The sequence below is a fragment of the Bombyx mori genome, chromosome 12, assembly GCF_030269925.1.
Source record: "Bombyx mori chromosome 12, ASM3026992v2".
Lineage (NCBI taxonomy): Eukaryota > Metazoa > Arthropoda > Insecta > Lepidoptera > Bombycidae > Bombyx > Bombyx mori.
In genome coordinates, this window is record NC_085118.1 from 10,355,330 (window position 1) to 10,375,956 (window position 20,627).

The following is a 20,627-nucleotide window of genomic DNA, read 5'->3' on the forward strand; positions in this document are numbered from 1 at the left end:
GGTTATTGGATCTGATGGATCCGTAAGGACGTGTCTAGGGCGTCGACGGTGACTGGCTCCTGCATGATCAGGATTCGGGGAGTAGTCAGCGGCGGCAACGATAAGGCGATTATCATGACGCATAGCCTTATCGAAGTATCGTTCCGACGCTGACTTCATGTATTTCCGAATTGATTCGAGGCCCAGGTCGTCGTGTAGGTCAACGTTCCTCACGAACCACGGAGCCCCGACAGCTAACCTGCAAAAGCGGGATTGTAGGGATTGGAGGGTGTCTATGTGTGTGCGGGCCGCGTGAGCGAACACCACACTCGCGTAAGTCATGACGGGCCTTATGCAAGTTTTGTAAAGTGTCACCTTGTTCCGAAGGGACATTTTACTCCGCTTACAGATCATGGGGTAGAGTCTACCGAGAATAAACGCGGCACGGTCACGGACTGATTTTATATGCGGGCGGAATGTCATCGATGCATCCAGGGTAACGCCCAGGTACTTGACCTTCCTGGCCCAGGGTATGGGTTGTCTAAAGAGAGTAATCGGGGGTGTGAGATTCCTCCTCCTAATCCGGGAGGAAATCCGTGTGGAGCTTCCCCTCTGAAATAGCACCGCAGTACTTTTCGCTGGGTTGATGTCTATGCGCCATTTTCGGAACCACTGTCCTAGGGCTAGGGCTGCGCTCTGAAGCTTCTTCGCGATTAGGGACTTATTTCTACTAGAATAGTAAACAGTCGTGTCGTCGGCGAATAAAGCTAAATGGGTCGGCGGCGACCGGGGAATATCGTTGACGAATAAGCTAAATAGGAGGGGTGAGAGGACAGAGCCTTGCGGGACTCCAGCTGTGAGAGGTCGTGGGGAGGAGCGGGTTCCCTCGACTCGATATCGAAAAGAGCGGTTCGACAAGAAGTCCCGTATGATGAGCACGAGACTATCCGGCACGCCCATGTTGAATAGTTTGAAAATCAAACCATTGTGCCAGACTTTGTCGAACGCTTTTGCGACGTCGAAGAAGAGAGCTCCTGTGTATAACGGTTTTGGTCGATTAAGCCCCACAAGAATGTGCTCCGTGAGGCGGTGCACCTGTTGAACGCATGAGTGATTTGTACGGAAACCGAATTGTTCATCGATGAGAATGCCCTTGGATGAGACGAAGTCTCTGAGGCGTTTGTAGAGCAGACGCTCATACAGTTTGCCTAGAGACATGAGGAGGCTAATCGGGCGGTAGCTCGTCGGATGATTTTTTGGTTTACCGGGTTTATGTATGCCGATAACGTCCGCTTCTTTCCACACCGCGGGAAAGATACAGTTCGCCATAGCGGCATTGAAAATAGATGCCAACATCACGATGAGTTGGACGGGTAGAAGTTTAATAACGCGGTTAGATATACCGTCGGAACCGGGAGCCTTGCGAGGACGTAGGTCTTTGATCAAGTCTTTAACTTCCATCGGGGTGACGGGTGGTAACGCATCCGAGGGTGGCAAGGAGGCTCTGCGTTCTACCTCACTGTCTACTAATTCTACATGAACAGGGTCCACGGATTGAGTGCTGGGCGTGCACTGGGTTTGCAATGTATCGGCCAGCAGCTCTGCTTTTTCGTCATCATCGAACGCCGCGAGTCGGCCTGAGGGGCCTACGAGGGGGGGCATAGTTACTACCGTATCCGATTTGAGAGTACGAGCTAAGCGGTAGTAAGACCTTTGGGAGGGCGCGAGTCCTTCTAAGAAATCAGACCATCTGGCATCTCGGACTTCGGCGATGCGAGACTTTACGTCGCGTTGTAGGGCACGCATTCGAATACGATTTTCCGCGGTAGGATACCTGTCGTAGGCGCGTATCGAGGCGTTCTTAGCTCTAAGGAGTTCCCTAATATCGTCGGACAATTTGAAGCGGTGAAGGAAGTCCTCCGCTACAACTTGTTTCGATGACCTATCTAATGTCGAGGTGATGTGTGACGTTAAGATGTCTATGGCTTCAGCGGTATCCTGAGGAGACGGGGTAGAGTCCGGGTTAAACGGGAGCGATGGTGGATCAGATTCAGCCAGGCTGATGCCCAGCGTGTGCCAATCCACCACAGTCCTCGTGACGGGAACGGAGTCGGGAGCGCGACCGAGCTTCATAACGACGGGACGGTGGTCTGAATCTAACTCTGAAACTACTTCGATCGAGTGTAAGCTCAGAGTTACGTTTTTTAATAACGCTATGTCGAGTATATCCGGGCGATGCGCGATATTTAGCGGGTAGTGAGTCGGTGTTAGCGGAGCGACGATATCGAAGGCGAGATCATCGACTAACGCGTCAAGCCGCCTGCCATTCGGGGTTGTGGTGTGTGAGTTCCACCTGATGTGTTTACAATTTAGGTCGCCCGCCAGAATGACAGAGCTCCCCATGCCGAGCAGCGCCTCGATATCACTGCTTAGAACGATCTTATCCGGTGGAAGATAAACGGACGCGATAACGATCGGCGCGTGTCCCGTCAGTGAGATTCGGCACACTGATGCTTCGATATTAGCGAGCGCGGGAGGATCGAGCGGGACGCAATGCAGGGCTCTTCTATAGTAAATGACGGTACCACCACCACGAGCAGAGAGCCTGTCGTTCCTGACCATGTTATAGTTCGCGATTTTAGGGTCACGGCGCGCGGGCTTAAGTAGGGTCTCCTGCACTAAAAAGATATCAATTTGATGGTCACGCAAAAAGTCAGAAACCTGATCACGTTGATTTGCGAGACCGTAAGCGTTAAAAAATCCTATCGTTACGGATAGGGGCTTTATTCTACTTATATACGCCATTGATTACCGGCGGAGTGAGGGGAGGACGTACGTATTTAATGACGCGTATACGTCGGCGTATTCCTGCACAACGGCGATAAAGTGTTGTGCAGTGGAGGCAGCGCGAATGGCGTCGCCCAAAGCGTTAACGCGCTCAAAGTTGATCGACTGAAAGAAGTCGATCGCTAAAGCGAGATTGTCGGACGCGGTCGGAGGGCAAGTCGCGGGAGAGGGACGAGTTGCGGGGGCGGGACGAATCGCGGAGGAGGGAGTTGTAACCGTGTTCGTGTACGGCAGCGGTTTCGCCCAAGCCGAGACACTGGGCACCGGCGCCGGATCGAACGCTGGCTTAGCCTGCGACACAGAGGGTGCCGAGGCTTTGATGTCTGTGGTATTGAATTACATTCTATAGCACCAGGCGTAAGCAGAGCTTAACTGCCAGATAGAGCGGGTGATTGCAACATTAAAAAATTGCCTAATCATAAAATGATTACGAGACACCAGAATGGCACACGACGTTAGAAAATTTTCAGCTAGCTTTAAACTATACTGTCCACAGATTCCAACGAGTGTGCCTTACGAAGTTTACAGGATTTTAGAAAATGACCGCTACCTTGTGAAAAAGGTAATGGGGCATCGTGGGCGACCACACAAGTCGCGCATGAACAATTGTGTTGTGCACCACTACCCGGCGGTGTTGATCGGACGACCGTGTCGCCGCTACATGCAGCACCGAATGTTGATCCCTCCCGCAACGCGGCAACATCGCACCAGCCAGCTGATGCCATACTCTTGCGGTGTCCAGCGCGTCCCATAGATCGCCAGACTATTAGGAGATGAGTATTAATACTACCCACTTTTCTTATTTTAACTATCATTTAAAGAAAAATTATTAATAATAATTACTGGTGATAGGACCTCTTGTGAGTCCGCGCGGGTGGGAGCCACCACCCTGCTTATTTCTGCCGTGAAGCAGTAATGCGTTTTGGTGTAAGGGGTGGGGCAGCCGTTATAACTATACTTGAGACCTTGGAACTTGTATCTCAAGGTGGGTGGCACTTTTACTTTGTGGATGTCTGTGGGCTCCAGTAACCGCTTAACACCGGGTGGGCTGTGAGTTCTTCCACCCATCTAAGCAACAAATCTGTTTACGAACCATAGTAAAGGTCGAAAAGCAAGGTAATCTAAGTGTGCTATTGACACGCAGAGTTGTTCAATAAGCCAAAAAAAAAAAAAAAAGTGCTATTGACACGCAGAGTTGTTCAATAAGCCAAAAAAAAAAAACAATAAAAACAAAAGATGCTATTGACGTGTGGAGCCGTTCAATAAGCCAATTAAATGCCCTGTCCGGAAAGAATTATAGTCCCCTGTGTACCACGGCGTACGAGACCGCCCAGAGCACAGCATCGACCCTTCACTCATTCCTTTAGGGCCCCTGTGTTCAGCAGCATCAACCCATCACCACCCTATCCTTTCCTAAGCCGTTAAATAAGGCAAAAAAGAAAATAAAAAAGAGAAAATCAAAAGATGCTATTGACGTGTGGAGCCGTTCAATAAGCCAAAACAAAAGATGCTATTGACGTATGGAAGCGTTCAATAAGCCAATGTCCTGTCCTGAAAGAATTATAGTCCCCTGTGTACCACGGCGTACGAGACCGCCCAGAGCACAGCATCGACCCTTCACTCATTCCTTTAGGGCCCCTGTGTTTAGCAGCATCGACCCATCACCACCCTATCCTTTCCAATTACGATAACATAATAATATGCTAGTGCTGTTGTCATGTGGAATGAACAGTGCAAAGATTATACGCGATGGTTAAGTGAACTGTGGAAGTTCTTGACCTCAGTTATTACAGGACATACCAGAAGCAATGCAGAGCACGCATCGCGCATCAGTATGGCCGTGTCGCCGCAACGATTTTTATAAACTCCATTTTAAGTTTATTCGTTATAAAATCATTAAAGCTCATTACGCAATGGTTAAGTGAACTGTGGAAGTTCTTGACCTCAGTTATTACAGGACATACCAGAAGCGATGCAGAGCACGCATCGCGCATCAGTATGGCCGTGTCGCCGCAACGATTTTTAGAAACTTTATTTTAAGTTTATTCATTATAAAATTATTGTTTATATTATTTAATGACGATTTGTTGATTTGTGAACAATGTCGCAATGTCAATGTCGTTAATAATTAGGCGTTGTTTTACTACGAGGCCGAATTCCTTTAACTACTTCCATTTTGTTAAAATGGTGGTAGTCACATTTATTGTGATTGGTCAATTCTAAGACATGAATTACTTTCGCTGATAGATTATTTTAGTGCTAATATTTTAAAATCAATTGTAATAAAATCAAATCAATTTAACAAAGTAAAACTGCATCGATTACCTTAATAATTATTTTGTAAAAATATTGTGGGTAACACTAAATGTTATGATGTTGAACAAATGGTATAAAAAGGGAGTGACCTGCGTCACACCGGCACTTTTGCTCCAGCTCTCGGAAAGGAAACATTGTGAGTACAATCTATGTCGGTTTGCATTTAAAAATGTTTAACTAGGTAATTCTTGTGAGTTCATAATTAAAAGTTGTGAAATAATTATGACTTACTTCTCATTAGTAAAATTCATTTGCATACCTTCCTTCCAAGCCACGATTTAGTGGTTTGTATTTCATGTAAATTTCATACATTGAAATCACGTCTTCCCTTTTATTTACACCCATAACCTCATTTTATTCGACAAATATTATAAAGAGGAAAGATTTGTTTGTTTGTTTCGAATAGGCTCCGAAACTACTGGACCGATTTGAAAAATTCTTTTTCCATTAGCCGACATTGTCCCTGATGAACATAGGCTACTTTTTTATTTATTTATTTTTTATTTTATTTTTTTGGTTTCATGGTTGTTTTAATGTTTCTGAAGCGAAGCGAGGGCGGGTCGCTAGTATATATATATATATATATAGGTATTCATATTTGGAAAATTTTCCCGTTTTTTTCCTATCCCAGTAACCTCAGCAGGCTAAACTAGCTTCAACAATTGTATAGGCGACCTCACGGGGCTCAGCCTGAGAGATTTTCATAACACTAGTCCTAACACGGGCAGTGCTTTGCAGAATCTACCAACGAGTCGGAAACGTGATCCACTGAGAAGAATCGGTGAGAAAAGCAGGGGTTGTTTTTCTGGGTTAAGTTGCACACCAAAGCCTACACAGTCGCATTTGACGGATTTCACGATAATGATGACGGGTGCTTGGAATGCCTAAAAGCACCAATAGAGCATCGGAAACGACGTATTTAAGACGACGGAGTCTGTGTGTTGCTTAGTCGTCTGGACGGGTATGTACGTATTTTGAAGCGGCTATGATAAGAGGGTTATTGTGTCAAGCCGCTTTTTCATTATATTTAGGGATGGATACTAATTTTAGGTCATCGTGAAGATTTACGTATTTAAGGCCTATGTTCAGCAGTGGGCAGATAAAGGCTGATGATGATGAAGATTTACATTCTTGACGTAGCACGTTGTTCCGACGGCTATCCTGCAAAAACGGAATGGGGACTTTTGGAGCCTTTATTTGAGTGCGGGCCGGGTGAATGAACAGTACACTTGCATAAGTCATGGCCGGATGTTCCATGTTCTGTTTTCTTTTTAAAGTTTCAAATAAATTTAGAAAGTCTGGGTCTACCGAGAGACCTTTCTGTGTTTTGTACCGTATGTTTTATCGCTGTCAGGAATAGTTTAAGATGATATTATTCTCTCATTTTTACCATTGCACCACCCGCAACTGGAGTAGAATTCATCCATACTACCTAGAGCCACTACGTTATCCACAGTACCAGTGCCAGTTCATCCAGAGATCTGTTTTGCCACGTACGATCCGGCTTTGGAATAAGCTCACACCTACGGTGCTTCCCGAGTGTTATGACACGTTCTTCTTCAAACGAGGCTTATGGAGAGTGCTCAGCGGTAGGCAGCGGCTAGGCTGTGCTCCGGCATTGGTGACGTCCATGAGCGAGGTAACCACTTATCATGTAAAATAAAACACAAAATAAATACACACACAACCAAACCACCGAATTAAGTATAAGAATGTTGTTCATACATCTTTGCGGAAGAGCGGATGACCGCACTCCCTGACCCGCGATGGTTGTGATCCAGTGCGGTGCTCAGGGTGTATGAGTTGGCTGCGCCTTCTAGCGCCGAGCACGGTCTGAGCCCAGAGGTCTTGACATCTGGTGATGTCAAGGTGGCGCAGAAACATGCGCTCCGCTCGATACGTCTAGCTTTGCCCCCGTTCTACCTCGGATGAGCTCTACCAGCCCAAGGCTCGGACGCGGGATGTTTAGCGATAGGGGGCTTTAGTCAGTTTAACTCTGACATGCCTTGGCTACCGCCTCCAACGCGTAACGTAAGTCCGACCATTTCCTCCCTTTACAAAAAGTTCTAACAATAAAAAGAAATAGAAAAATAGCCGTTTTCCTTTTTTTTCTCGCCTTTATAAGAAAAAAATCAAAAACAAAAAAAAAGTTATCAGTGGTAAAGATTTAATTTCGACAACTGGAAAAGCATCAGTTAATTTATTAAATATATTACAAGATTATTTGTGTTTTATTGTTAATAAAATGTAATAACTACAAGCTGAAGTGTTATTGCCATATCATAATTACATGTTATGTATACATGGTGATCATTCATGAATTGTTCTAAAATACTACTAGTGATTGAGATTGTTTGTACATTCTTGTATCTACCGTTGTTGCCAAAATCATATACAAGATAGCCGAGAACATAATGTTACTAATGGTTCAGGATAACCGAGGGTACGATCATAATTTTGGAGAACAAAGCGTTGTCGTAAACGACGTATTTTGAGTTTCTCGAGAACAATGAGATAATGATTCGTGAGCTCGTAAAGCCTGCACTTGTAACTATAGAGTTGTCAAAGTTTTGTCAGAGGGACAGTTGGGGGCTTGACGAGGGCCTTCTGTCTACACGCGGTTTCAAACGAACTTACCCCTTGAAGTATTTCCAATAGGGAAACAATGAAAGCTCCTTTCCAGTTTATTGATGATACATTTAAAATCCCTCAGGGTGGAGACGACGGTATCATCTTAAATCGTACCAAGTACATAAGTACTGTATAATTTATGCTATGATGTTTCAAGACTGCACACAAATAATTATTTCATTATATTTTAATACATCAGATGCAGAATTATACTCTCGATTTCATAATTTTACGCATAGTCGTAGATCATCAGTCAGTCATAAGGTCAAAGATCTATTTTAAAGAAAATACAAATAAACGTTGTCATTCCATTCAATATATTAACAATATGTCTTATTCTTTAACTTATGTGCTTACTTCATCGACATTAAGCTTACCAAGCCGTCCCATCAATAAGCAAATTTCTCAAAAAACAACTTTACAGGAGCATAAATCTGACGTAAATGATATTTCCATATTTGAAAATAATACTACAAGAAACGGAATTTAGATTTTTTATTTTAAGTCATGACAAATTAAAAAAAAAAACTTGCCAATAAAATTAAAGTTTATAATTAACAAATAAAAAATAGGGGTTGATCATAGAGGGATGAAAAATTGAGAGTAACATCAGATTTTTTATTTTAATTCATGACAAAATAAAAATAAAAATGAAAATCTTGCCAAAAAAATTAAAGTTTATACAAATTTATACAAATAAAAAAAGTTTATACAAATAAAAAATAGAGGTTGATCGTAGAGGGGTGAAAAATTCAGAGTAATATGATTTTTTTTATTCTAAGTCATGACAAAATAAAAAGTAAATTCTGGAAAAAAAACGGAATTAATTATAAATTCGTCTGGTTTTGTAATTATCACTAGCAGAAACTATTATTATTATTTTTAAATAGTTATTCTTAAAAATTATTATTACATTTTTAATAGTAGTTTATTGATTCGTAAGAAATGTAGTATTGACAATAGAAGTTTATAATTAAAACTACTTTTACGGTATAACCTCGTGTTTTTTATGGTCATTAGGTTATTTTTAATTATTCGAGTACTTTACAGTTTTCTTGTTTATGGACGACTGATTGTGACTGATTATGTCTATAAATAGCGAAAATCGCAGAAAATAGAAGTTTACATTAAACTTGACTCATTTATCGTTACGTTCTTTTAAATAATTGAACTTTATTGAAAATTGAATCTTACGAAATTATATTATAGTAATAAAACAATTGAGTCAATTTCACATATACATACATACATTATGTCTTAGAAAGTACATGTCACGCATATTTGTAATTATATAGTTGTTAAGGACTGTGCATTGACAAATTTACAATTAGAGAACTTACTGGAAATTTCAAAGGAATGCATCAATATTCCACAATTTCATATTTATGAAATTATATACCTACGTAACGTATATATGTTACCATACGTATATATGAGTCGTCTATTATCAAAGGTGGCAATCTGTACATTTGGAAAAAAATTATTTATTGATATGTCAATACAGATTGATTTGAATATAATCGTCTCCTTCAAAGAATACGGTTCAAAACCTGCATTAAATAAAGGTTAATAGTTAACCTGTTATTTATCTAAGATGTCGTTCCGAAGAGTTTTGTGACTGCCGATGGAATACAAAGCCAATAATTCGTTTTTCTGATTTACCAATCATTGTCCAAAAGTCAGATTGCCGCCTTTGATAATAGTCGACTCATATGTTACCTGATACCTCTATGTAATGGGGGGTGCTTCGAGTTCTTTTGTTGGGCGGCCGCCATTTATTAGTAATCTTGATCGTTTTCTATAATGTATCTTTAGAGTATTCGGATATTAAGCAATCACTATCATCTTCGTCGAACACCATACTCACATACTAAAAAAAAGCCTTCAGAAATTTTCGAAGAATTAATAAAACCAAAAAGGTGGTGAAGCAACAAGTTTTTTTAGTAAACTAAGCACACTTAAGCTGAAAGCCACAAATCATCTTAAAGACCATTCTTTTATGTACAATTCTTATATTAAACAATTGAAATTTCGAATGTTTCGTATCTGTATGTGGGTGGCGATATTCAGGCTGTGGTGTTGATGAGTTCCGATAACTATTTAACATAACGCGTGACCTCGTTCAGCCATAATAGGCAAATAAAATAATCAAACTTTTACTAACTTGAATAACGTATAATTTATTACAACGTAGACAGACTGCTTTTGCTGGTACTGCCACATCCTACTCACAAAAGATGGGTGACGGCATTCACTCTCTGATTATTCTTGAATCCGGTAAACACCGAACACCACGTGGACTGTGACTCGTATGCCCATTTAAATGAATAAAAAGGATGCTGTTAAGCTTTGGAAAGTATTCTCATTTATTTTGTTAATTATTTTTTGTTTTTTTTTTCTGTAAATTCTTTGACTAGTATAAATCTTGTTTTAATTTAGCCAATATTGTTCGCGATGTTCCTACTCTCTATATACGAATGGCAATTATCATGTTTGAGATTAGCGACTGTCCCGAACTGCCGGGATACGATATACTCATACCGTTGTGTAATTCGTGTTAGCAATCCGCAATTATTCATCCGAATCAATTTTGGTTAATCTCTCTCAACCCTGTATTTATTGCACAGTTTAAAATCCCAAACAAACATTAAGCAGTCAGTTATTATTTATCAGGTGATTTACGGTTACGTAAAATGGCTAAAATCCAACATGGATTTAATTTAATTGTGTAAACCGTGTTATTTCTCGTAAGGGACACGGTGTCCAATTGTTCATAAATCGTCGGCGCGTCGACCACGAGTCATGACAAATTGCGTGAAAAATAAATTTCCGGATATCAAGTAAAGCGCTTGTTAAAAGGAGGAAGGTGGCAGCTGGACAAACAGATTGCTGGAGGCACGAGCCGCGCAGTCGTCTCCCTTGACAAACGAGCTAAGTCTGTCGCGCTACGAAATATTACATTATTTTTAATATTAAGCTATAACGGGACAATGTTAACCGTGCTGCTACTATTTTGAAATTATAAAGACAAATGCGTGATTTTGTTTTAATAAATAGTTAAAAACGTAAAAAAAGATTTGTGATGTCGTGAGACACCGGATAGGAACGAAGTTCTTTATTATAAAAATATTAATTTTAAGTTCTATTCGAGGTATAAAGAAAATAAAACTGGAGGTTTCGCAACAACCCACGGTCATTCGGTAACGTGCGAACTTATTGTGGTACACTTCATTCACGGTTGTTTGCATAAGAGTATATTGCGTAGTGTATTGCGTAAACGAACGCTCCGAGATCGTGGTTAATTAATGATAAAAAAATATGTTATTTTTGTACGTTATTACAAAGTTAAGTCGTACGCTGTGTGCATCACTAATAAAAATCTTACGTTAGGGACGTTTTTTCCCGGTTACGGTACCCCTCCGCATCGTCCCATTAGGAACTTCGTTCCAAAAATCATTTACCATTCTAACATCAAACTAAATAGTTCGAAACTATCAAAATATGTTCAAATAATAATCATCATTCTTCTGTATATTTACCATTTAATAAAATAGTTAACATTAAATTGTTTCATGCACAAAGGAAATTGTGAAGTTTTGAAGGTGAAGAAGGTCGCTGGAAATATGTATTTCTGTGTGAGTCACGCTTGGTCCGCGTCAGCTGTTGGCGATCGCTAAACCTTAATATTTCTCATATGAGCTGCCTTCCCCTTGCTTAAAACGTGAAGTTCGAACGATGTCACGCCTGACCAGTGTTCCGTACATGTAAGCACGCTCAAACTTTCATTAAACATACATGAACCTCTTTCAACAAAACCTGAAACCTTTGTCGTACTTAACATTTAAATTTTAAAATAAAAAGATTTGTTTTTGCAATCGTATACTTTTATCATTCTGTTTACAGTATACACTGTAATGTTTACCTATGTGTTATTGATTGAAAATATCTTCAGATACCTAGTTTTTTTTTTTATTTCTAAAGAATTCTTGAGTGTCTTGACGGGAACTATTTGTCTTATCAAAAATTCAGAGCAAAATTAAACAAAATTAAAATCTGTGAAATACGCGTTTTTATATCATGCTAAAATAATATAACTTATTTGGACAACACGGTACCCCAAATCTCGGCGGCGCCTTTATATCGACTTTATATCGGTATTCTGGAATAGAAGCGTTACTCTCAATTTTACTTTGAACATATCTTGTAAGATGGTGTCTGTCAGTGGATATATGTAGTTTGAGAAAATATTCCAAAGGAATCCGCTGCAAAATGAACAAAATTTGATATAAAAAAATTAAATTAAGACAATTTCATTCAGTTGTAATCGAATTTGTAATAAATAAACGTTGTACTTTGACATAAATCGGAGGTGAGACTTTCATATTAAAATAAAGATGAAGAGTTTCCTTGAGACGTTTCTAAAAGTTATCCTTGGGTAAATTAATAAGTCAGAATTCCCTTTCTTATATTTGTTTTAGGAACAAAACCTTTTTTTTAATTAATTTTTTTTTTGTACGCATGCGAACAGTAATCACCATCATCTTACGTCCTAAATTCTTTAACGAAGATACATTTTAAAGATTAACATAATATGTATAAATGCCGGTGTTTTCTGTTTATAAAGCAACACATTGCATTATTTTTCTTTTCCTTTCTTTGTAAATAATCATAATATACAAAATTGGAGTCACAGTTGTTCTTTGAATACAAATGGCTTCATACAAATCACATCTCTCTTCAAACGAGGTTTAAGAAAAGTATTATTTTACTGTAGGTGGCTGTGTCCCTGACAGTACAGGTAGCCATGCACAGCAGTAAACATTTACCATTAGGTGGGCCAAATCAATATTTGTCTTTGGCAGCAATGAAATTTGTGAAAAGTCATTAATATGGACTAATCAGGTTCGTGATTACCCTAAAAAGTGATTCAAGTCAAGTTTCCAGACAAATTGACAAATCCATTATTACATTGGTTAATATCAATATTTGTATTAGATCAAATGTTTTGTAATTACTTAGAAAAACAATTAACTCCATTGAATTTTATATTTATTGTTTAAGATAATATGATAAAGCATGCGTGTAGCTACACCATATTGTGTGCGAATGAGAAATGGTTCAAATTATGCGATGCGATGTGCCGGCAGTAAGGATATTTTAGTGGCGCAGTGAAGATAGGAAAAAAGCCTGAATCGGAGAAACAATACTCATGACTCGCCTGATGTTCTCCAAGTCCACTCCATTAGGGTTCCTTAACGGTTTGTCGAACGGGAGGCAAACGCTTCACAATATCAAAGCAAGTTCTAGTATGTTGCAACAGCAGTACAAAAAGCTGGTTTACTTTAGTTTATGATATTTAGTTTATTATAATTTTAAAAACGTGCGCGAGTTTCAAATTCTAAATTACGTTCTTTGGACATCCATCTTTCATCTTACGCCTTCAAGGAGGATTCATTGGATCCCAAAGAGACGGCGTCACCAACGTGTAAGCTATAAACTCATAACTGTGACCATAAGAAGGCGCTCATCCACATAGCTGTCCCATCTACGACGTTAATAAATTGGAACACCAATGCGCAATGATATTGTAATAGTGTTTTTTTATACATATATAATACGTATAGCTAAACAGATGCAGATATTTTTGAGTAGCAGAGGCTGCATTTTATTTCGATAAAGATACGTAGATTTTCAATTCGAAACTCGTTATTTGCAAAATAAGTTTTGAGGTTTTCATGATGCATAAACTTTTCTGATATGATAAAATTCTTGTAGTGTTTTATTATAGTATTTTATAGATTTCGCATTTTGGCTGCACCGGCATTGCCGAGGTCCATGAGCAATGTCAATCAATCACTTACAATAATTTGTATAGTAGTAAAATGGAAAAGGTAAAATTACAACATGGTTCCAGTAGAATTCGAATTTAACCTTTTGGCTATGTATAATAGGGTTAAAAAAACCACTGCAATGCTGTTTATACGGTAGTAAAAAATGTATTCTCAATAATTTAAAGTTACTGAACGGATTCATTGTGTTTTGGTAACGGAATCAAAAATTACCTCACAACAACACAATTTAACAATTCTGGAAGACAAAAAGGGCACGTTGTTTAAATATATGACTTAACTTTGATAAAATGAGAGGGACGTAGACCGTGGCACGTGGCACCTAAAACAAAAACAGGAACATAAAGTTGGTAGAGCTATCTCTAAGATTACTCGAATCTCTATGGCTAGCGGGGTCAGGTATTGTGAAAAAAACCGGCACGGCGATATCACAACAAACCTCTAGGTGCTCGGCATCGTTCCCGTTGTTACCAAAACGTGACCTGAATGCCCACGCCCAAATGTTCAGGGATACTTCAGATATGTTTCCGTTACGATACGGGATCTTCCCTTACAGAACGCGTACTAAAAACGTAAATATCTATACGATCACATTAACTTTCCCCGTTTAGACGTATTTATAGGCGACTATAATCTTTGATAACTATTTTATTTTATGTGTGTGTGTGTGTGTGTGTACTTTATGTGAATGACGGCCTTGTTTTGTTTCATATTGATCTATTTTTGATAAACGTTTGGGTAGGCATTGGTAAGTCGTAAAATATTTGCTACTTAAAATAACCTAGTGCCTTCTGTATGAAAAATAGTTGCACTTTTGTTATTGTTAAGTCCTTAAGGACTTTTCTAAAATGAAAATTGGAGTATTAATAATTTTCTTGCTAACACGCAATGACGAGATATCCTGTGTGTTTACCAGCAGAAATAATTTAGTAAAATATGATAATATTTGGACAAGGAGTATTCCTGCAACCTTCCAAGAGTATTCGGGTCGACATTTCGAGCGATGTCCAATTTCGGAGTTATTGGGAGGGCAAAACCAAGTTGGCGTCAAAAATGCTGGGAGTCCTCAACAGAGCGAAGTGGTACTTCACTCCTGGACAAGGACTTTTGCTTTACAAAGCACAAGTCCGGCCTCGCGAGGAGTACTGCTGCCACCACTGGGCCGGGGCTCCCAAATACCAGCTACTTCCATTTGACTCCATACAGAAGAAAACCGATCGGACTGTCGATAATCCCATTCTTACGATCGCTTGGAATATCTGGGTCTGTGGAGGGACTTCGGATCCCTCTGTATTTTGTACCGTATGTTCCATGAGGAGTGCTATGAGGAATTGTTTGAGATGATTCCATCATCTCGTTTTTACCACCGCTCCGCCCGCCACCGGAGTAGAGTTCATCCCATACTACCTGGAGCCACTGCATCCATCCACATTGCGTTTCCAGATATCTTTTTTGCCACATACCATCCGGATTTCGAATGAGCTTCTCTCCACGGTGTTTCCTGAGCGCTATAACATGTCCTTCTTCAAACGAGGCTTGTGGAGAGTACTTAACGGTAGGCATCGGCTTGGCTTTGCCCTTGGCATTGCTGACGTCCCTGAGTGACGGTAACCACTCACCATCAGGTGGGCCTTGTGCACGTCTGCCTACACGGGCAATAAAAATAAAAAACTGTCCGTTTTAGAAGGCAAAATTTAAAAAAAAGCGCATATGTGCACGTTTATTTATTTCTAACCAGAAGCTAACATGTCTAATTCCATACATCTTACTTTGAAATGACGAACTTTAATACAATCGTTCACCTCTTTTCTTGCCTTAGGTACTAATCGTACTCCTTTTTCGTAGAGAAATTATCAAAAGCCTTTTCTAGGTGGATTCTTACAACATAAAAAAAAATTGCTAAAACTTCAAGCTTGTAGTGCCCGTGGCTTAGCTTTGCATCGATGAATCAATCAGCCAGTAGAAGTAATTATACATATATTTATATTTTTATATGATGTAAGCTATAAAAAAAATGTTTTAATTTTATTAGAATATCCATTTATATAAATTTTTCATGGACAAAGTTTAAGAAAAAAAACATCAAAATGAAACGCCAGGTACGCTAACGTTACGATTAACAGTTCCAGTCTCTTTAAATTTCGAATAAATTACGAATTTACTTAAAATTAAGGCTCAACTCTTTACTATTGTTTCGGAAAATTATGAGTCCACATAGATAGTGTTGACTATTTCTGTCGCAAAACAGTCATGCTATAGCAAAATAGGTAAAAAAAGAAGAAAACTATAGTGTTCTTCTTTTTTTACCCCTTACGTAGAAAACTACGTTTTTTAGTAACGCTAGAACACAGAGTCTAATAAAGACACAAACAAACAAAAACTGTGATTTGAGTTAATTGAGATCCAAAAAATAAACTGTTTGGTAAATTATTTTCAATGTTACCTTCGTACCCAATCTTTCAATAGCGTTGAAAATAAATAGACTAAGTCAACGGTATGAAATATCAGTTGGATTTCTATACTAATAATGGATCAATTTAGTCAGTCCTCTTTTCGTATTAATTGAGTGGAAATCATTTCACAAAGTTTAAGCTTTCTAGAACGTTGATTTCAATTAACATTCTGTAACGCCGGTACAGGTATTTATATAGAAACGTTTTCACCTAAGCTTCCAGAAATTCTCTAATCTGACATGACTTGTATTTCCGACACTAAGTAGCACATACACATTTAATGATTGAATGAGACTTAAATACCTAGTTACATTTCAATTGAGAATGTTCATTAACAATAGTTACATTTTAATAGATTTAGTTTGAAGTTTAAAGGTTTATTTTCACAAATTCTCCAAAATTCCTAGTGATAGGCCACGGTGCGACGTGTCCGGTGAATCAACGAGCAACGCTCCGCTCGATCGGACAAAAACGGAAAACCATTTTACGGTCCATTGTGGAAGAGGATTGGCAATTTTGTTCCAAGCTTACTCGGTCATCGGCTGGCCGAGTTTTACAACATCTCAACGTCGAACTAACGCAAATGTTCAAATGAAACTCTCCTACGATGTCACAAAATGAATGATCAACCAAATCATTAAGGTAAAAAAATAATTAATATCTTATGAAGACAGAAAACCACACGGTCCACCGTGTAGTGTGCGGTCATCATCGTTCACGACCGACATCATGAATGGCAGGGGTACAAACATTATTTCATATTATATTATAGTGGGTATAGACATGTCGCTGCCTACCTCGATGGTAGGTTAGTTTTATTACTGAACTAGCTGACCCGGCAGACTTCGTAGTGCCTCGATCGATAAATAAAAGACCTAAACTTTTGTATAAAATAAACTTAAAACAAACAAAAGGAATCCGTCCGACGGTGGACACATTAAAGGAAAAACAAAAATGTTATTTTTATTTAATTCCGAGCATTTTCATATTTATCTGACTTTTAAGCCTTCTCTGGACTTCCATAATTCAGGACCAAAATACTTACTAGTTTATGTACTTAAATACAAAATTAGCAGCGACCGCATCGCTCACTGTGTGCAGACGTGCTCTACCGACTGCGATTACTTGCAACCATCCATTCAATAACTATTTGCGCCCGACAGTTTTTAGTTATATTATATTTTAGTTATGAGCTAAGGAACCAGTCACCCTGACGCCCTAAACCCGTCCTTTCAGATCCGCGCGATCCAATGATACAAATATTAGATACCTGTAGCTGTAACAACTATCAGAGACTAAAAAAAGTGCTCATCTCCAAGTTTCATGTTTTAATTTTTTTTTCCTCTTTTCGTGATGCCTTATTTCAGATATTTGAAAACTATGAAGTATTAAAACGTGGGATAGCATTCTCTATAACTAAAAAAATATTCTTTATAACAAATAAAAGTCTCTATAACTAATTTTTTTTTTGTTTAAATAGCAAATTGAATGAAAATTAAATTAAGGTAATCATTATTCATTGCGATTATTCTCTTTAGTATATTAAGCCAAAAATTTTGCTTTGTGATGTTACTGAATTACAAGATAGTATCGTACTGTGATCGGCACTTCATAAGTGTGAATATTTTTATGTAAATAGGACGTCCAGAAGTCGGTGAAAATTCTACTGTTACTTTTATTAATTCCCATATTTTCCATACAAACAATAAAACAAATCAGGATGGCAATCTTATTAAAACCCAGTATTGATTTCAGCCGATGTTTCGTAATGCTTCAAATGTTTTTAATACGCCTTTATTACATATTATTATTTATACGCTCGGCACGTATCTATGTAACGTGATTTTCACCCACTTTAAAGAGTCGGATTGAAATTAAACTTCGTACACTTATCAAGGATCGATGACCATACAATAATTTAATAAAATTGCTAGATTATCCTGATTAGGATCTTTAGGATTAAGGACGGTACTAACGGTTAAATCACGGTGTTGTCTTGGACCATGTACTAAAGCCTGTACGCGCCTTTGGATATAATAGCCGTTTCCCAGGCTCCATCTCCGCAATCGAACCCTGATTTTTTTATTATTGCTTAGATGGGTGGACTAGCTGACAGCCCACCTGGGGTTAAGTTATTACTGGAGCCCATAGATATCTATGACGCAAATGCGCCACCCACTTTGAGATATCAGTTCTAAGGTCTCAGTATAGTTACAACGGCTGCCCCGCCCTTCAAACTAAAATGCATTATTGCTTCACGGCAGAAATAGGCAGGGTGGTGGTACCTACCCGCGCGGACTCACAAGAGGTCCTACCATGAGTAAAACCAGTAGTATAAGATTTTTATGAATCCATTTAGGTGGAAGTGTGCCTTATCTGAGAAAAAAAACCTGTAGCATCTCGTTAGCAAGCTGAAGCGTGTTAGCATGATCTCGAGACTTTAATTTCTGTACCACTTGAATTTTGTTCAGATATAAATTTAAGATTTGCACAGAATGCGGCTTAAAGATGTTTTGGGCAAATTGAAGAAGTTAGACCGCTTGCGAGTTGAGAGGCCATGCTGTTCACGAATAGACGCTCTTACAATCTCGACGATGTCGGAATCTTTTGAAGTTATACATAGGTCCGCCGCATGTTGGTTTATTCTTTGTTAAAGCTATTTCCTCGAACTTCTGCACCCATTTTTGAATCAACTAAATCGATGGAGCTTCATATAGTGCAAAATATTTCTACTACGAAGAATCATTGTTTCAATAGTAATTACGTACGCAGAACTCACGTTGAATTTAATGTTTCGAATAATATACAGGCTTTGTAATGTCGCGGACAGGTATTGGAATGTTCGTGTCGTTTTTGTTAATATAAATAACTTTTTTTTTTGTTTTTTATTGTCCGCTCAGAACTGATATCGGATAACTGGTGAATGTGGTTAACTATGAGGTACTTACTTACATTACATTGAAATGTGAGGGACAGGGACGACATTGTTTTATTTGTCGGAAGCCAATATCAATTACTAAATTTGAAGAGAATTGTATAACAGTCTTGAGCATATTCGCGTGGAGCCGCGAACAGCTTTCGTCTGGATAAACGGGGCTTATTTGAAATTCCAATTAGAAAGTTTTCTCATTTATTTGATTCAGGACGTAGTAGAGTGGCGTAAGGGCAACAATCCGCGCTGATTAGTCCTGGTCTCCGCCCTGCAGCAGATTTAAAGGGTACAGCCTACAGGCTTACCGTATAAACTAATCCCTCATTGAGGGCTCCCCAATTTAAATTATCTTCGGGATCGCCATACCAACTCTTCTTAACACCGTATTGATCTGATATTTTAAGCGGGTTAAATAGTTTTTTCTTTATTTTAGAATTCATTTGAATGAAATCCACGCACCATCGATTTTTTTATTATTATGATAGGATTAGTAAACAATCAGAACAAGTCAAATTTCCTGGGAATTCCTCAAAGTCACAAAACTAATATTATGTCTGAGAGTTATGATGTCGTCCTCTATCGACCACAAACTCTGTACTGCGGATATTGCTGAATCAATTTGCTTGGAAAAAATGTTCTCTTCAATAACTTCGGTTTTATATCTAGTACCATCGATTCGGCACGCAGCCAATTTATTCCAAAAGTATCAATCGTGGACCGTGGCCCAGACACGAAACTCACCCAGTTGAAAATTGAATTTATCAAAGGTTTCCGAGATAAACAGTTACTTTATAGACTGTGAAATGTAATTTATTTTCAATTTCTATTAATCAAATAAACTGAAGCTAATGATAGCAGAATAAGAAATAGCCGAATTACAATTGTGTTTCATGGAGACCTACTTCAATAGAAGTAGATACTTGTATATGTCATTCTAATATCCGTTGTCCTAATAACATTATTTTATGTGTCTTCTTATTTAAACGCGTAGCTGATAAGCGATCTCGTAGCTCACCGGATATTAAGCGTTTTCCAGGAGCTCTTAGTATCCAGCGTGCATTCCGCACACTACCCACCTTAAAATATAAAGTGAAAATTTTAGTTGAATACCTTTATTATTAATTAACCCCAATCGTATCGTATAACTAAAAAAAATAAGAAATAAAATTAAATTTGTTATGGGACGTCGATTAACAAAAATAAAAACGAAATTGAAACTAATGAAAATACTGTTAAAGTCAATAAATAAGTAGAAAAAAGTTGGATAATTCTGAGTTTTGCTATTATTTTTTTGTTTTTTTTTTCTATATAAATTTACAGTACATAATAATGTAAAGGAATTGTTCATGTTATTTCTAAGCAAGCGTATATGCGGTTTTTTCCGGTCGCAATACTACTTTTTCCTATCTGTGGTTAAGAAGAGCCGGTACCCGAATGTATTATTATCATGCCGATTTATGCCGTAAAACAAGGCGTTCCAGTTTTCAAAATTAATACTTTCGACTGTATTTGCCTGTTCCCCTTATGATGTATATGGCCTCTAATAAGCAAATGCCGCTACGTGGGCCTTGAGTCTGTCTGTTTTAAGATTATTAAAAAAGATGCTAATCTTTCTAAAGT

The 20,627-nt window shown here is 38.6% G+C and overlaps 1 long non-coding RNA gene across 2 annotated transcripts; it reads left to right on the top strand.

Annotated features, from left to right (window-relative positions):
- Positions 1-5,256: 5,256 nt before the first annotated feature.
- Positions 5,257-7,216, top strand: LOC134199854 (uncharacterized). 2 transcript variants are annotated; one of them, XR_009974504.1, is made up of 3 exons: positions 5,257-5,278; positions 5,881-6,107; positions 6,599-7,216. It is a non-coding gene; the product is annotated as an uncharacterized LOC134199854 (long non-coding RNA). The 2 variants fall into 2 exon arrangements; XR_009974503.1 differs by having other exon boundaries at positions 5,881-6,103.
- The last annotated feature ends 13,411 nt before the right edge of the window (positions 7,217-20,627 follow it).